Consider the following 18627-nt stretch of genomic DNA (forward strand, 5'->3'; position numbering starts at 1 on the left):
GGGACCACTGGGAAAGAGAGGAAGGAAAGCACCCAGCCCTTGGGAATTTTTTTTTTTTTTTAATCACAAACACTGAAAAGCTGGGTAAAAAGATGCTCTTCCCCATTCTCTCTTTTTGCCCTTATACCTAAGACACAGTGTGCTTAGTAGCATGTAATGCTGGTCTTTGAAGGATTCTTTAAACCTAGACCTACTTTTATCTGGTTGGGAATGGAAAAATCTGTAGATGAGGAGAATGAAGTCTCCAGATGAAAATGTGGCACGGAAGCTGGAGATTCTTGCAAGGGAAGCGACCTGCCACAAGTTGTATGTAGAAGCGGGTCCGGAGTTGATATGGTTGTGGGTCACAGTCACTGTGGTGGAAGGTAGGGGCGGCAAGGGAGCAGAGAGTGGTTTTGTGGTAAATGCTGGGTGACTTTCTGCATAGTCATCCTTAAGGTGGGAATTGAGTTTCAACTGATGTTTACTGAGTATCTGCTACATAATGGGATATGTAGGGGGGTAGGGCATGCAGTGTTGAACAAGATAGACAGAGCCCCTGCTCTTACAGACCTTATGTTTTGTGAGAAATGGAGTCAATAAACAAGGAACAAATAAATGAAAAAATATCTTTCAGATACAAGGCAATACACCTCGGGGTGTGCTAGAGAGGGAGCTTCTTTAGAGCAATCAGAGAGCTTCTCTGAGGAAGTGATATTTGCACTGATATGTGAATGATGAGAAGCAACTGTCAAGTGAAGAGCAGAAGGAAAGGCTTTCTAGGAAGAGGGGACAGCAACTGCAAAGGCCCTGAGGCATGAATGAATTGGGGGTGTTTGGAGAGCTTGTAGATGGAGAGGAGTGCAAAAGGGGAGTTTGGAGGAGATGCAGTCCGTGAGGGAAGTGGGGGACAGTTTATATAAGTGAAGCCTTCAAGTCTTGGAAGGGAGCTTGAATTGTGTTTTCATTAGAATGGGATGCCACCAGAGATTTCTAATTAGAGATTAAGTCAGTCTTCACCCAATGGGCACGGGCTTTCCTGTTTGTGTCTCTCACTTCCTCTCCCTGTCTCTCTCTCTCTTTCTCTCTCTTTCACACACACACACTCACTCACCCTCAGTCAGCTTTACTTCTCTCTGTTAATTGACCATCAATGATTTCTCCTTCCTCACCCCAGGCCAGGGCACAGGCATCCATGCAGAGAAGCAGGGCTCAAAGGACCCTGGACCCTGGGCCTCTTATCCTCTGAAATAAATCTATATACTCACTTAGTTTGATCTTCATGCATAAGACTCTGCATCACTAGCTCTGATTTCTCAACCTCTCTCCAGATTGAACTTCCAGATATCTCTAAGAAGTCTCTGGGTTGGCTAGTGATATCTAAAACTAGATACTAAAAATTATGTTAATTAGGCAACTCAACTGCAATTGATATCTTTTTTAAGACAATGATTGTCACAAGAGGCGAAAATTTAAGTAATCCAAAGGCCTTGCCTTTTCCTGAATACCTGCTCCTTCTCTCCCAGGCTGATGTCTACATGGTCTGTTATGGGAGGTTTATGTTCTTTTTAGAGTACAGTTTCAGTGGAAATGTGCAAGATTCTTGTAATATTTGTCTTGGGAATATTCTATGCCTGAGAAATTTCATTTCTATTGGTCTTTGTAGATGATCTTAGAGTAATACTTAAATCATGAAGGCTTATGTCCAAGCTGATATCTCATAGTAGCACTGGTTTATCAGAAATGAACAAGTCCGCTGCATTTTAGCCATTATCCTTTGACTCCAGGATAGCTCATCGTCACTAGTATATTACCCTCTAGGGGAGCTTGGTACACTCCTTAGAGAGAAAATTGTTATTGAAATTCTTTAGCCAGATGCCCTGTTTATTAACTTACATACTTAATGTCACTAATACACATAACTTGAACAACTCACTTTCAGCTTTTTGTATCTTTTTTTTTCTGGTTGATGGCATCAAATCTGGAATACCTTTCTATCTGATAAGGCAACGATTACATCTTGTCCTGTTCAGCCCTGGTCTTCTGTACCTGGTGCAGTGTCCAGAACATTACAGATAGAACAAACATTTGCCAAATGACTTAATCCTTGTCCATGGATTGACTCACAATGTTAACATATTAGCTCCGTTGTAACATCTTTATAACTATTATGATTCATTTTTGTAACTATTAAGATTATCAACTTGTTATCTCAAAAACTTTACCCATTGGAGAAAGCAGGTGAAAGATGAATTCATCCCTGTGGATTTGTATATATTAATTAAAACTCTTTGGGCTTTGAAAAGTTTTTTCTTTTTGAAAATATTATAGTGTACTTGTGTTGACGAGAAAGAGACCAGTATGTAAATGTCATCAGATGGATAGTCTTAAATTTGTTTCCATGTACAGTAAACTTTCCTCTTTTTTCTTTCTTTCTCTTTCTTTCTTTCTTTCTTTCTTTCTTTCTTTCTTTCTTTCTTTCTTTCTTTTCTTTCTTTCTTTCTTACTTTCCTTTCTTTCCTTTCTTTCCTTTCTTTTGTAAGCTCTAAGCCAAACATGGGCTTGAACTCATGACCCTAAGAGCAAGAGTCGCATGTTCAATCAACTGAGCCAGCCAGGCGCCCCAGTAAACTTTCAGAACTTCATAATTCATAATTTATGATGCTTTGAGTTGGGTTAGTCAGGTCTGTGATTATATTACTGAGGAAATAAGTGTGTGTGCCAAAGATGTGAATAACAAAGTCATTTCCCTCTTTATTAGTACCTTTTTAAGTCCGCAGTTTCAGGCACTTTAGTAGGCAGAGACGTGCATTGCTCAAGTGTCAACACTTATTATGAACTTTCTTAGATTCCTATTAGGTATCATTTAACCTAGTTAAATGAGATACATATAAATGCCCTGGGGGGTCAAAAGTTCTCTTCATCAAGATTGCCACAGCTGGGAGGAATGAGAAGAAGAGCCTGGGTAGCAAGAACTGAGAGTCTGTGGTGCATGAGAGGGGCCAGCTGGGGGCTCCTGCTGAGACTCATAGTGACAAAGTTTCTCCTGAAGAATGTCGTCTTTGAGAGCACCGTTTTGGTTAATACAGATATTCTGTATTCATATTTTAAAAATTCTAAATATTTAGAGGTTCTACCTTTTAGATTTTCTGTCCCACAAACACATAATGCTATATAAACACAGCCTTCTTGTTTTTGAGCTGTTTCTGTGGAGTCTGCTCCTCCCACCCCATCAGATTTTGGTCCTCAGAGAGGTTATTAGTCCTTTGTGCCTGACAGTTGGTGGAATTTTCTTCTTAGAAAATATTCTAGGGGCGCCTAGGTGGCTCAGTCGTTGGGCGTCTGTCTTCGGCTCAGGTCGTGATCCCAGGATCCTGGGATCGAGCCCCGTGTCGGGCTCCCTGCTCAGTGGGAAGCCTGCTTCTCCCTCTCCCTCTCCCCCTGCTTGTGATCCTGCTCTCGCTGTGTCTCTCTCTGTCGGATAAATAAATAAAATCTTAAAAAAAAAAAAAAAGAAAATATTCTCTTGCAGATATTTAGGTCAGCACCACAGAAGGTGCTGCTTTTATTAAAATTAAATATGTTTAAAAAGATAAACTAATAAATAAGATAAAGATATATGAAACAAAATTAAATGCTTTTATTAAAATATTGTGCAACCTTTTAGTATATAAGAGTTGTTTATGTATTAAAGGGTAGAGGAGGCAAAGATGAGGGAATGTGTACATTTTCTATGTTTAGCATGGAACCAAAGAATAAAAAGGTAGAGATTTAAAAAAAAAATTCCCTGATATTTTAATGGATAATTTATAGCTGTATTTACAAGTTGAAAATGGGTTATCCAGTTGCATTTAGACAAGAGCAATGAGATGATAATCCAGGCCTTCATCTAGGGTATGAAAGGATCTTCAGTTGCTTTTTAGCAACAGAAATTAATTTATAATTTTATTTAACTGATAGACTCTGAAAGTTAAAAGAACTTTCTGTTGTAAATGATGTTTGTGAGATAAAGGACACTTCTTTCAAATTACTTTTGCTATTTGGAGCCAATATTTTAGGTAAATGTCAAAGTAGTTTAGCTAATTACTTTGATTCCAGCTCTGCTACAAATAAATTAGAAATAATTGGATATTTTGATAAGCAGGATATTAAGAGAGAGGTATGCTTTCTGATCATGAAGTACCTATAAATGTTTTCCAGGCACTGAATTGTTTGGAGGACAAATCTGGTCCACCTATTGCAAAAAAAAAAAAAAAAAATGTTTTTACAGCTTTGGTGGGTAGGGGGTCTTCTGCTCTAACCATAAAATGATTCAATCATATTCCTTTTTTTTTTTTTTTACAATTTTATTTATTTATTTGACAGAGAGATAGAAAGCACAAGTAGGCAGAGAGGCAGAGGGAGAAGCAGGCTCTCTACTGAGCAGGGAGCCCGATGCGGGGCTCGATCCCAGGACCCTGGGATCATGACCTGAGTCGAAGGCAGAGACGCTCAAGTGACTGAGCCACCCAGGCGCCGCTATACAATCATATTCTTATACAAAATCTTCTACCTAAGCTCTCTACCTATGACCACCAATATTCCTGTCCATGTACTTTTATGGTAACATCCTCTAAGCATGGTTTTCATTATGGAAATTTTTTTCTACTCAAAAATCCAGAGAATTTCTCCAACTGGTCTTTGAAGTTTTCTGTTATCTCATGATGCTACCTTTCATTTTACTCTCCCATTTGAATCTGTAGTTACTGAAAGCCTTTCAGTGCTTTAACTTGAGATGTTCTGTTGATACATCATGCCTTCCCCCTCCCCACTCCACCCTTCCCCATCCAGACCAGATGATAACCTGTGTTCATTTTCTAGCTTCATGGCTTATAACTGCATGACTCTGCATAAGTTGCCTAATGACTCTGAGCATCACTTTCCTTATTTATAAACTCAGCATAATGGCCACATCACATTATTGCAATAAAAGAAAACATATAAATGGGTCAGTGTAGTTTCTGCCAAATATCATTTAATCTGTATTACTTGCCATTATTATGGTTATAACTCTATGATGATAGCTATTATTATAACTCTATCCTCCCTCAAATCATTAAAAATTAACTTTCTCCAGAAAAACTTCCTGCTTGACATCATGAAGCTCTAATTTTCCCTTAAGTCTGTTTCATCTTAGCACCGGGCTTCACTTTGGACTTTATTAATGTGCTCGTGTTGTTGTATTTCTTTATTCTTCGGTGAACAGGAACAAATGTTTGGGCACCTATGATGTGCCAGGTGCTGTGCTATTTATTATATAGGGATCTGGGTCATATGGAGAAATGCAGTGTGTGTGTGTGTGCGCACACGCACGTGCCCCCGCGTGCACGCACGTGCAGGCATATGGGCTTTGGGTGGAATTGGGGATGAAAGTCTGTTGGTTGAATAGCACTAGGAGTTTTTCACAATAAACTAGGGTTAAGAAGTAAAAACTGCTCTATTCGGATGCCCACTAAAAATCTTAACATCTTTTAGCCTGAATTTTTTTTAGATGATTTAAAAAGTATAGTTGGCCTTATTCTTGAAACAGCTTTACGTATTATTTCTTTCTTAGACTCTCCTTTATCCTCATCCAAATGCAGAGTGAAGGTAGAAAGTGAAGTCCTCCTTGAAGAGCAGAATACAGAAGATGATTCTGAGCTATGGCGGGGCTGGGGGGGTGGGGGGGGAGGAAGGTCTGGAAGGTGAGGAGAACATTCCAGAAAGCGCAAACAGCATGGTCAAAGGTGCTGAAGCATGAAACAGTGTTGAGAATGACTAAGAACTGTGCAAAGGTTAGTGCTTTTAGACTATAATGTTCAGAGTCAAGTATTTTAGGAGATGCCACGGGAGAGAACATAATAGGCAGCTCAGTCAGACTCAGAGACAGATGGCCTATGATGGTTACATCTCCCTAAGGGGTTATGTACTTGGGGAATGAAGGTCTATATGGACAATTTATAATAGGCAAATTCTTCACATTGCTTCTAACATTGGACTTGAATTTTACATGTGGCATGGAATACATCTCTTCCATTTGCTGCTTTCATGAGAAAATGATGAAAACATTAGTAATGGTGATGTATGATTGATGTTAGAGCTCTCATTTTTAATAACCCAAGTATTTCAAACATAGAAATATTAAATGTCATTCGAGACTTCTGAAACATGGGATTCTATTTGCAATTTGAGAATAGGGATGGGCTTCAGTGGGACAGAGACATCCAGGAAGAAGAGTCAGCAGGATCCCTACAAATTCATAGCCTTGAAACTTTCGGTCCCTCCTTAATACATTTTACACAATAGAAAGCCAAGTGCTTCTGTTCATAGCTTCATTTTCTATAATTATATGCTATGTTTTTACCCCCAAAATAGGTTTTCTGCTAAGTCTGAGTGGTGTCCAGTATTTTAACTCTGTCCTTTGGTGTTGATTTCTCTTGCTTGGAGATTAAGCAATTGGACCCAGAACACCCTAACCACAAGAGTTTAAAATTCCCAGAGAAGAATGAGATGTGGAAGAAAAAACACTGGAACTTACTTGAACTGTAATTAGCCTGAAAATGGAATGTGTGGGAGAGGTCTGCAAGGAGGGTAGGAAAACAGAGGGCCAAGCACAAAGTGCCCTAGCATGTTTGCAGCACTGTTGAGGGGAGAATGTATCCTTATGACTTACAATGGGTTTCTGCTTATCAAACATAATTTTTAATTATCACCCATATATAGAAGTTGCCAATCTGCCAGTTCAAATATATGTATTCCTTGGCCTTCACATTTTTCTCATCTTAAGTAAATTACTTGAGCATTTCTTGTTACATACCTGCTCCTAGGAGTTGAACATCTCAGGTAAACTGGCCACTCAAGCGGCTCACGCATGGGTTGTGGCTTCTCCCAGACAATGCCCCTCTCTGAGGTTCTCCTTAGGTTGCTCAGACCTCTATTTCTTGGACAGCTCCAATTTCTCTAGTTTTTTTTAAGTAAAGTTTCCATGGAAATATATTGGACATGCAGAGGAGTACAAAACCATACAAGTGTAGTTTGCTACATTTCTTCCCAGTGAGCCCACCTATGTAACCTGCCTCTAGATGAAGAGCTAGCGCATTGCCTGGTCTCCAGGAGTGCCCCGTGGGCTCCCCCTGTCACCGCTTCCCTCCTTACACGTAACCACTGTTCTGACTGTCACCGCCATATGGTAATTTTTTTTCTGTTTCTCTTTAATTTGAATTAACATCCAGGTATTCTAAATAGCTCTAGAGCATCAGAGTCCTTCTGGTTGAGGGTGAGGACTGGGCATTTCAGGAAGAGTGTTCTAGGTTGAATTGTGGCCCTCAAAAAAGACATGTTGAAGTCCTAAATCCCAGTACCTGAGGTTTGTGACCTTATTTGGAAAAAGGGTCATTTCAGATGCAGTTAGTTAAGATGAGGTCATGCTGGAGAAGGATAGGCAACTCGTCCAGTATGACTGGTGTCCTTGTAAGAAGCATCCATGTGAAGACAGAGACACAGGGATAACACCACGTGAAGATGGTGGATTGGAGTGATACATCTATAACCTGAGGAGTGCCAAGGAGTGTGAGCAACCCCCAGAAGCTAGAAAGAAGCAAGGAAGGATTCTCCCCTACAGGTTTTAGAGGGAGCACGGCCCTGCTGACACCTTGATGTTGGACTTCTAGCCTCCAGAACTATGAGACAATAAACTTCTGTTGTCAGAAGCCACCCTATTTGTGGCACTTTGTGCTTGCAGCCCTGGGAAACGAATATAGAGGGTCTGCAGTGGGCCTGGTGCCCTGACCCCTCCTCCCGGAGTGCACCTGGCCCTTGGTACAGGAATTACCCTAGCTACATCCCGTCCAAGCTGCTCTTGTGTGAACTGGCTCACGGAGTGCTCTGTCTTGCTCCTGGTTGCTCCGCATCCGTGATGTGCCCCATAGAAGGACAGAGGTTTCATTACCATTATATGGCTTTTTCTTTATTTCTTCACTAGTGCTTTCAAACGGAGTCAATTTGGTTTCCTGACATACCCCAGACCAAAGCCCTGCACATCAGCCCTCTGTGCCTTCCCATCATTGCCTATTGGGTCTTTGCTGAGTTGTTCTTACCCATCCTACCGCACCCAGACTGGGGCCACATCCTCCATCCAGTTTTCCCCAGTTCTTCTGGTCCAAATCATCTTTGATAGGAAAAAAAAAAACCCAAGCTTTATTCTTTAAGTGAAATCTCTATTTTCAAACAGTATGCCATGCTATAAATAAAGGTTTCATTTTGCTGACCTTAGGTATATCAAAGACCAGTTCTCATTTGAGAAAATAAAAAAGGCCTCAGATCAAAAAGCTGTCCAACAGTTAGGCTTTAGTAAGTAGTAAGGAAGTATGCAGAACATATTGGATGACAGAGTACTTTCTTTAGCAAAGGATTAGTTTTAGTTTGCCTTACAACTTATCTATTTTTTGTTCCGGGCTGAGTTTCTGGTGTTAGGGAACCACAAGGACCGTACTGTTGTGAGGTTCCCAGGGTGACTCCACGGACTTGGGCCACTTCCTGTGTTCCTCTTTTGTGCCCTTGCTTTGGGGCCCAGGGAGTCGCTGGTGGCTTTTGACATAAATGCTGCTAGCACAGACTCTTCCCCTTAGCCTCATATGTCTGTAGCATATACGCCTTCCGTTCCGTCCAGAGTCAGTACTTACTGCTGCCAACTCTGGGGAGTCTTCACCAGACGTGGTGGGGGGAAGTTTCAAAAGTCCAAGTGATCCTACTTTTGGTTTCTGGTCTATTTGTGGTGCCTTATTCTCACGCTGAGTCTCAACTTCTTGTTCCTACTGTTTATACTATTTGTTTCTATTTCTGTTTTGCACTTTGAGGTGGAATACAAAAAAAAAAGTCATAAATTTGGAGCTAATCGTGTATTCTGTACAATACACATATTATGCATTGAAAACTAATAAAATGTGCACTTTGTAGGTAAGAGGTTAGAATGAGGCAGAAGGTTATGTTTGGTATGTTTGTCTGTGTTTAAATGTGTGAATGTATGGACTTGCTTTCTTGGCTCAGATACCCCTTACACTCTGAGATCTCGTGCCATGGGATATCTGGGTAATAAATATCTGTGATGGATGGACAGATGGATGAGTGGATGATGAAGCTGCTCCCTCTTGGCTGGTTATGTTATTGAACTGCTGGTAGGATAAATTTCAGTTGGGTTCAGGGCTACCCCGGAAGCCTGGAGGGGTTTTCCTAAACTCAGGAGGATTTCTTGGGCTGGAGTCCAGGGATCTAGAAGTGATATCTCCTTGGCTTGCCTATGGAACATGCTAAAACATTTGGCTTGTTGTGTGAAAATGGGGCCACACAGTCTGACTCCATTGGGACCCCCAATGTGATAGAGTTACTTCTTTCATTGGAAACCCAGATTTCTTTTTCTATTTACCTATGTGGGGATGGTGTACACTTCTTTGGAAATCTGCTAGGAGACTTTACTTCCCTTTCCTTCTGAAGACAAATGCCCTTCTTCATATTCCCTTTTGCATTTTCTGGACAAAGTTATGTTATAGTGTGAAGAATGCAGCCATTAGTAAACAGTTATCCATATTTTAAAACATCTGCCTTTTGAGGCTTTCCCAGAAATCTTCTTTATAGAAAACAGTGTTAAAAGTATAGGAATCCCATAGATGGGTCTTCACGGATTTGTAGAGTTGATTTCAGTTTACACGTTGTAATAAAACTTGCTACAGTGTCCTTGAGTTAAAAAGTTCCATTAATATAAATTGATGATTGTTCTTAGTCACACTGTTTATATAGGTCTAACAACTTCAGGATAATTTTATTGCTTTTTTTAATTGTCTGCTTTATCAAACATTGACTCTGCCACGTAGTAGGCACTTGCCATTCTAAAGAAAAATTTGGTTATCTTTCTGTGTGGTTGTGTCTTGGATTATCTTCTGACCAAAGCACAGAACAAAGCATTCCAGAGAAATGTTTGTTTTGTTTATCTGCTTGCTCAAATGCTCTGATTTTTCTGCCAAGTGTGGAGTATGGTGTGCCCAGAAAGAGAAAGTGGTTGTAAGATACAGACTATTTTCTGCACCTACTTTCTCTTCAGTATGTTTTGTTTTCAACAGGATTAGTATAGATTCAACTTAACTAGAAATTTACTTTCTCATTTAAAATACTGTTAACTTCCCCTTTTCAGAGTCATAGTATTTTAATTATCTAGGTATTTCTCTATGATTTGAATTATCAAAGATTTATTTCTTTAGAGAAAAACCCTATTTAAAATGGAAATTTCAATGTTATTGTATTTTTTTAAGGTTTTATTTATTTATTTGAGAGAGAGAGAATGAGCAGTGGGGCGGGGCAGAGAGAGAGAGAGAGAGAGAGAGAGAAGCAGGCTCCCTGCTGAGCAGGAAGCCCAATGCAGGGCTCCATCCCAGGACCCTGAGATCATGACCTGAGCCGAGGGTAGACGCTTAACCAACTGAGCCACGCAGGCGCCCCAGAAATTTCAATTTTAAAGTAATTCTAGCAATGTGTAAGATTCACTGTCTCAGTAAAGTATTTTATCTGAAAAAAAAAAAAAAAAGAAGAGATTTGGCTCCAAAATGGCATTTAGATAAGCAATCCTCTGAAAGCAACCTAAACGTCTGCTAGTAGGAAATGGGTAACTTTGTGATATATTTGGTCAATAGACTATTCTACAGAACTTGAAAAGAATGAGCCAGACCTTTCTGCATCGAAGCAATATGGATGGAACTCAAAACCTGAAGTGTAGAGTGAAAAACACAAATTTCAGAATATTATATATTTGTTATGTAAATGTTAAACATTACTTAGAACGATATCATATACCATATAATGTTTATGAATGTGTGTGCATGCATACGTATGCCTGTGAATAAAAAGTGGACTGGCTCTCTATCAAATTCATGATAGTGGTTGACCCTGGGAGAAGAGGAATAGGGATAGGGAGGGGAACATAAATGTGTATTTTAAAAAAAAATCCCTGAGAAGATATGGTTATCTTGGTTAATGGGCTCACAGGCATTTGTTATATTAACATATGGACTTCTATGAACATTTTTGTAATAAAAAAGTTCTGGGGGCACCTGGGTGGCTCAGTCGTTAAGCGTCTGCCTTCGGCTCAGGTCATGATCCCAGGGTCCTGGGATCGAGTCCCGCATCGGGCTCCCTGCTCCGCTGGAAGCCTGCTTCTCCCTCTCCCACTCCCCCTGCTTGTGTTCCCTCTCTCGCTGTGTCTCTCTCTGTCAAATAAATAAATAAAATCTTAAAAAAAAAAAAATTCCGTGTAATATTTCCTAACGAAATAGGTTCCAACCAGGAACCGTATATTTATCAAGACTCTGGGAATGAGACTGAAGCTATTCTAATACATCTCTATTTCCTGATGCCATTCTGTGGAAAATGAAAGTTGACGGAATGAATCTTGAACGTGAGGAAAGCTCCACGTTCACCTGCTCCTGGGAAGTTCTTGTGGCTTACAGTCCAGAATAAGGACCCGGGCAGTAGACTGCCTAGACCAAACCCTGGCTTGCCACCTTCCAGCTTTGAGACCTTGGACAAGTTGACCTCCCTAAGCTTTTTTGTGTCCTTAGCTGTAGAATTCGAGTAACACTGCCTGGGTCCAGTGCTGGGGAGGACTGTGAGTTCATGCGTACAGTAGGCATGCTGCCGAGATGAGCTATTACTGTTTCCAGCTTTACTCCTATCAGCAACCTCAGTTCTTCTGTGTATAATTTCCATTCTCACCTCAGAATCTTTGCAAATGCTCTTTCCTCTGCCCAGAATGTCTCTCATTTTCACCCTCTCTCATCTGGTTAACACTTCAGTGGAGTTCTCTGAGAATTCTCCCAGATTCTTCAGAGAAGCTCCCTGTCCTTCTGGACCTGGGTCAGTATCTAGCCATACCTCAGTTGTAATTTAAATAATTACCTGTGGGGTGGGGGGAGGGGGTAACAGGGTGATGGGTATTGAGGAGGGCACGTGCTGTGATGAGCACTGGGTGTTATACTTAACTAATGAATCGTTGAACACTACATCAAGGACTAATTATGTACTACACAGTGGCTAACTGAACATAATAATAAAAAATAATTAAATAAATAAATAATTACTTGTGAACTGCTTGCTAATATCTGCCTCTCTCCTGGTTGGTAATCTGTTTTTTTTCTTTCACGATCTTTAGTGCCTAGAACAATGTCTGGTATAGAGTTGGCAGTGAGAAATTATTTACTGATTAAATCAACAGTTATTGTAGATGGTGGAAACTTTCAGAATTAATTTTATCAGGAAATAAATTTGACTCACTTTGCCAAAAGGATTAACCTACTAGTATTAGAAAGTAAATCTAGGATTATATGATTTCATAAAAAAATACTTATCACATGTATTGGTTTACTTGTAATAGTATTATAAAGTACCCCAAATTAAGATTTGCATCATATTTGTAATTTGGCTTTAGAGAATCATCTGATGGATAGTAATAAAAGTATCATCACATATTTTCATGTGCTGTGGAAAGCAGAAAAATTTCCAATACTTTAACCTTAAGATTTTATGTAGGTTCATCTGATGGCTTACCCTCACGTTAACTCACATTTTTCTTTTAAAAATAGCAAAAGAGGAATTAACAGGTGATACTTCCCAAGGAGCAGAATAAGCTAGGTTCATTCAGAATTAACTGACAAGTAAATAAGCAGTTTGAAGAAAAAGGGCTTTTGTCAATCGGATGGAATGCTACTTACAACTTTTAGGCAAACTGAAACAGCAAACTCTTAAGCAAACTGAAACAGCAAACTCTTAAGCAAACTGAAACAGCAAACTCTGACTTTCAGAGTCAGAAGAAAGGCAGGAAACTGGTTCCCTCTTAGTTGTTGGCTTATTTACTCTGGGAGAGAAACATAAGAAGGCTTTTAAATTTAAGGAAGATACACCTTAAAGTGTGAAGATAAGTGTTCAGATATTGGCACATATCTCCAGGAAAGACATCACATAGGATTTTGAACTGATTAAAGTCCAGGTTTTTTAGATAGGGGAGCAGAGCCAGAAACAGGGACTTTTAAAACATTGAAGGAATTTTTATGACTCTGTTGGATGGTAGGGAGGTGAAATTTCAGGGCTAGGTAAATAATGCAAAGCCCTCCATTGAAAAAGAAGACCACAAATTGTAGCCTTGGGAGACTTACCCCTCCCCACCTTTGGAGACACACGATTTTATGCCACAGATCACTGGGAAAAAATTATAGCCATATTTTCTTTCATTCTACATCTCTGTTAACTGTTGTATACTGAAATCATAAGTAACTGCATTTTTTAATGCTGAGTGCATATTTACAATGTAGTTACTTGTTTTTAAATATTTGCCAAGCTTGGAGTATGAGCATCATTTTTTTAATGGAAGTAAAACATCTCTTCTTTAGAATTGTGCAAAATAAATTATTGTTCAAAAGTATGATGGGGGCAGGTACTGCAAGATACCAGGATACAAACTTTCTTTGAATTTTGAATGTGTGGACTCACGAAATCCTGCTAATTACCACTTACCCAATTTATTAGTCATCTGCCCCCAAATCCAGGTGGGAGAGAACTTTTGAAGTCATATGGTTGGAAGACTATGCACTTTGGGGAAACACTGGTTTAAATCACATTCTAAGGCTTATAGTCGTGTTACATCCTTGGCACTCTTGACTCACAGCCTTGGCATTACCAGGCAGCTTGCTAGAAATGCAGATTCTCAGGCCCTACCCCAGACCTACTGAATCAGAATCTACAGTTGAAGATGCTCGGGTGATGCCAATGGACATTTAAGTTTGTTAAGCACTACTGTCCAAAGCCTCCCAAGTGGTTTTTAGAACAGAGTGTCTTTAGTAACAAGTGACTCATCCAATAATGCAACCTGTATTATCTTTCCTGTATTATCTTTAGGCAACCCAAATATTAGCAAGTTCTCTCTTACTGACTCAAACCTAACTCCTTGAATATTGTGTTTACTGGTTTTGGCTTAACCCCCCTCCTTTTCCCCTTAGCCCACTAAGCCTTCAGAACCAGGCTAATGCCGCTTCATGACAGTCGTTCAAACATGAGAATGGGCGATCTTGTTTCCTGTCTTGATTTAAGTTTCTCCAGGTGTAACTAAGTTCCCATCCCCCAGCTGTTCCTGATATGATATGATACTGTTTGGGTTTTTTTTTTTACCAAGTATTCGGATAATTTTAAAGGACCCTTCCAACTTCAAAATTGTGATTTCTCCTTTACTTTCAGCTGGTAATAAGTACTAGTGGGCAGAAGATGATAGAAACCCAGGAGTTGCACTTTCTTTGCATTTAGGGAGAATGATTCTAAGGCACAAATGTATAATTACCCATAAGGTCCTTAGGCTCAAAATTCTGCTTCACAATGGAGACTTCCATTATAATAATAGCTACTAGAGAGCACCACTTTGCCTTTCTTCTAATTTCTAAATGCATCAACTACTTGGCATTTCAAAAGTGGAAATAAGCATTTTTTGGTGTCTCTATAAATTTTCAATTTCAAAGAAAAAAATTCCCTGTAATCCACAACTTAGCACATCAGTGGATTTCGTTTTTTTCTAGTGTCTTTTGGTAATGTGTCACACACACATCCATCTTATACGTAGAAATAATTTTCGTGTTCTCAGCTTTTAAAATTTTTCCTTCTTGGTAGATTCTAACTATTTTTTCATGTTATTAAATGATTTTCATAATAGTTAAGCACAAGTATTTCCTTATCACAGGACATCAGAGTTCATAGTGACTTCTTAAAGTATTTGCCATATTTTTGTTGGTTTGGTTTTTTGATATTTCCCAAGAATTTTTTTTATTTATTTTTTTTAAGATTTTATTTATTTATTTGACAGAGAGAGAGAGACCAAGTAGGCAGAGAGGCAGCCAGAGGGAGAGGGAGAAGCAGGCTCCCCACGGAGCAGGGAGCCCGATGCGGGGCTCGATCCCAGGACCCCGGGATCATGACCTGAGCTGAAAACAGCCGCTTAACCAGCTGAGCCACCCAGGCGCCCCAAGAATTTTTTTAAAATAACATTTTCTACTAGCACAAGTGCAGAGTGTGCAGTTTTTGTTTTGTTTGTTTTTGTAGCAGGGTTAGTCTTGTGTAAGAAGAGCTGTAGCAAGAGCAGTTTGGGATTTTTTTAAAATTTTTATTTATTTGTTTATTTATTATTTTGAGAAAGTAGCCCACAGCACATTCTTAAACTAGTTGTTCTTGTAATTTCTCCATGCTTTCTTTCCCCTCACTTTCTCCTAGATATTTTCATTCTTCTTGACCTCCCTCCTCATTCTCCTGTCTCCTTTCCCTTCCTCCTTGGAGGGTTTTCGGAGCGACAGTTTCCTTTCTCACCTCTGCATTTAACAATAACGCTGTGTGTATGTGTGTTGAGAGAAGCTGAAAAATAAGACAGATGGTTCTTTCATGACCAGGTTGTTTTGGATTAATTGAGCTGGATTTTTTTTTTTTTCCCAAGGAGCCTGAGCGGGATCCGGTGGATAACCAGTCATGAGCTCTAGTAATGTAATATACGCTGCTGGTTTTTTTCTTGGATTTTTGTTTTGTTTTTGGTAATTTCATCACCCTGTCAAACATTTTGGGAGGGGTCAGGAGTGAGTTTACTAAGACGATGTATTCAGTAAACATTTTTTAATGGCTTAAAGTTTTTCTTGGGCAGTGAAGCCCATTCTTAATGAGCATGCTATCTTTGTGTTTTCTTGCAGCACTTGCAAGTGAAGAAGCAGCCCAACCCTTTGTCTTGGCTTATTTCTAGTGGACAGGCTCCGACAATTTAGCAGACAGGCTCCCGGGCCTCTGGGACCTTACCACATCCTTCACCTTCAGGAGCAGAGTGCCTTTGGGAAACAGATTCCTAAAAGTGCAGGTAAGTCAAGGCAACACTACCACTGTCTCAGACTTCTTAGATGTGAGTTTGAACAGTTGAAATGTTCTTATACAATGTTGCCACCTCTTCCAAATGACTTTAAAATGCCTATTAGTTTATTTTTTATTTTTTTTAAAGATTTTATTTATTTATTTGACAGAGAGAGAGAGAGAGAGAGCAGGAACACAAGCAGGGGGAGTGGGAGGGGGAGAAGCAGGCTCCCCACCGAGCAGGGAGCCTGATGCGGGGCTCAATCCCAGGACCCTGGGGTCATGACCTGAGCCGAAGGCAGATGCTTGAGGACTGAGCCACCCAGGTGCCCCTAAAATGCCTATTAATTTATCTCTTACTAGTTCAACATGTGGCCAGAGGGCCCATGAGACTTTTAATGTAACCAGTGACTCATCAGCATATCCCAAAGTTGAGCTATGGAACTTATAAATACTTTTATCATTATTTTAAAGTTTATTCATTTAAGTAATCGCTACACCCAATCTGGGGCTAGAACTCATGACCCCAAGATCAGGAGTTGCATGCTCTTCTGACCAACCCAGCTGAATGCCCCTTAAATATTTTTTTTTATTCTCAGCGTGAATAGATCTTCTTTGGGACTACTCTAAGCCAGTATGGAAGTAAAAGAGTAAGAAAACACTGAAGTTAAAACTAGATCATTACATGCATCACAGCTATTTTAGAAACTGCTGTTAATAAGCTGTGTAACCTTGGGCAAGATGCTTGCCCTCCCTGGTCCTTGTTTTCTCAATAGAATGAACTCGAGTTCCCTCTCCATCCTTAAATGCTACAATTAATAATAATTTTATTAAAGTACCTTACTATGATTTTTAGGCATATTCTCCTTACCATTCCTGGAACCCATGTACAAATTTAAAACCCCACTTCATAAATGTATTCTGAGAAAGCTCTGGAGCTCAAATGTCCATCAGGAATTAGCTCCACGTTTTACCCGTGTGTCCATACAGTCCTGATTTGTGAAGGCTCATCAGAAAGCAGTTATTCTCCTGGCAAATTTGTTACATTACTGTTTTGTTTGAAAATAATTTTTGTGAAGGACGCCCATTGACTGAGAACATAATGCTTTCTTTAGTGGTACTGGCAGATTTGGACATTTACAATGGTTTTGGGATTTGGTCCTTGGGAATCTTTTGAGCTCTTCATTGTTCACACCGAGATTATTCATGAGTGGTTTCAAAGCCCTTCCCCAGGGTCCTGAGCCACTGGGCTTGCAAAACTCTTGAACACCACCAACTTTGGCTGGACGTAGGGCTGGATCTGCAGGTTTCTTACTGACAGACATATCCTAATTTAATGGAATCTGAGCTGTCATCATCTTGGTGATTTGTAGAACTGTCTTTCCTGCCAGTCTTTACATCTCCTGGCATCAGATGGAAATATTTTGAGTCTCTATAGCATAATGGTGAAGAGCATGGATTCTGGTGTGTGCCTGCTCTCTGATTCCAGCTCTGCCACTTACTACCTGGGGATTCTTGAGTACGTTATATGTTCTCTGTGCTTTAGTGTCATCATCTGTGTGATAGGGATGACAATAGTACCTTTCTTAAGGGGTGGTTTTGAGGATTAAAAGAATTACATGTGTAGAATATTTAGAACAGTTCTATTATGTAAGTGTTCAGAACATTAAAACTATTTTTATTGCCATCTGTTGCAGTGTTTCATTTTCTGCTCCCATTCTCTAGGGCTGAGACACTCAGCTCCTCATCCTTACCTTGTTAGACATTGCTGATTGACCCTGCTATTTCTTTCTGAATCTAGAACGCAGTAGTTGAATCCTTCTCAACAGTATAACAGTGTAAGATGAAACCATTTGTCCACTCAAATTATTTGCAGAGTTCTTGATTTTATTTCTTGCTTCAAGACATAAATTTGATATGCTGATTACAAGTCTGGATTGTTTGTTTTTTTACTAGAACTCCAGAGCAGTTGTATTATGAAAAGCATAAAAAGATGTTGCTTCTATAGCCAGAAATAGGGTCTAATTCTAACATGAGTTTTGCTGACGGATTACTATTACCTTGATCAATCAAACCTTTCATTTCTTATTCAGAAGCAGATGAATAAGTCTTCCTACCACGGATACTTTGAAATGTTGAAATGAATGTGCAGAAATAGCTAGCATCGTAATGGAAGCTTAATTTTCTGAGGCTATTATTAGTACAATGTCATTAGTTCTTTAGGGTCTTTGCCAGGCTGTTACAAAGTTCATTTTTTAGTAAGGGCTTGGTATATGGGCAGTTAATATTTCATTAGTTTTAAAAGAAGAATGAGAACAAGATTAGGAGAACCCTTACTGCGTGCCAGACTTTTACCTAAGTGCTTTATATTTACTACTTACAATAGCTCTTTTGGGTGGTATTATTCCATCTTACAGCCTAGGACACTGAGTTATAAAGAGGTTAAGCAACTTCCCAGGGTCCTAGAACTGGTCAGATTTGTAGAGCTGAGACTCAAACCCCCAGGGTTTGTTTGCCTCGCAGGCAACCTTAACACCGAATTATGCTACTACCTGCAAAGAATAAATTGCATGGAGTGGAAGAGGAGAAGGTGGAAGGACCAAATTATAGAAGTCCTACATGCCAGGCTAAGCGATTTTATATCTATTTGGCAGCCAGTGGGAAGCCACTGATGGTTTCCCTGTGGAGTGGGTGACAGAATGAGAGCTGGGCTTTGAGGATTTGGCG

General features: G+C 39.8%; 1 protein-coding gene across 6 annotated transcripts in view; it reads left to right on the plus strand.

Moving 5' to 3' along the window:
• Positions 1 to 18627, plus strand: part of ST3GAL6 (ST3 beta-galactoside alpha-2,3-sialyltransferase 6) — a 60700-nt gene that overhangs the window by 3860 nt on the left and 38213 nt on the right. For all 6 annotated transcript variants that reach the window (XR_013444167.1, XM_078062683.1, XM_078062608.1 and 3 more), the window contains exon 2: positions 15750 to 15910. The gene's annotated coding sequence lies outside the window, so the exon portion shown is untranslated. The remainder of the gene's footprint in view (positions 1 to 15749; positions 15911 to 18627) is intronic.

The sequence above is a fragment of the Halichoerus grypus genome, chromosome 1, assembly GCF_964656455.1.
Source record: "Halichoerus grypus chromosome 1, mHalGry1.hap1.1, whole genome shotgun sequence".
Classification (NCBI taxonomy): domain Eukaryota; kingdom Metazoa; phylum Chordata; class Mammalia; order Carnivora; family Phocidae; genus Halichoerus; species Halichoerus grypus.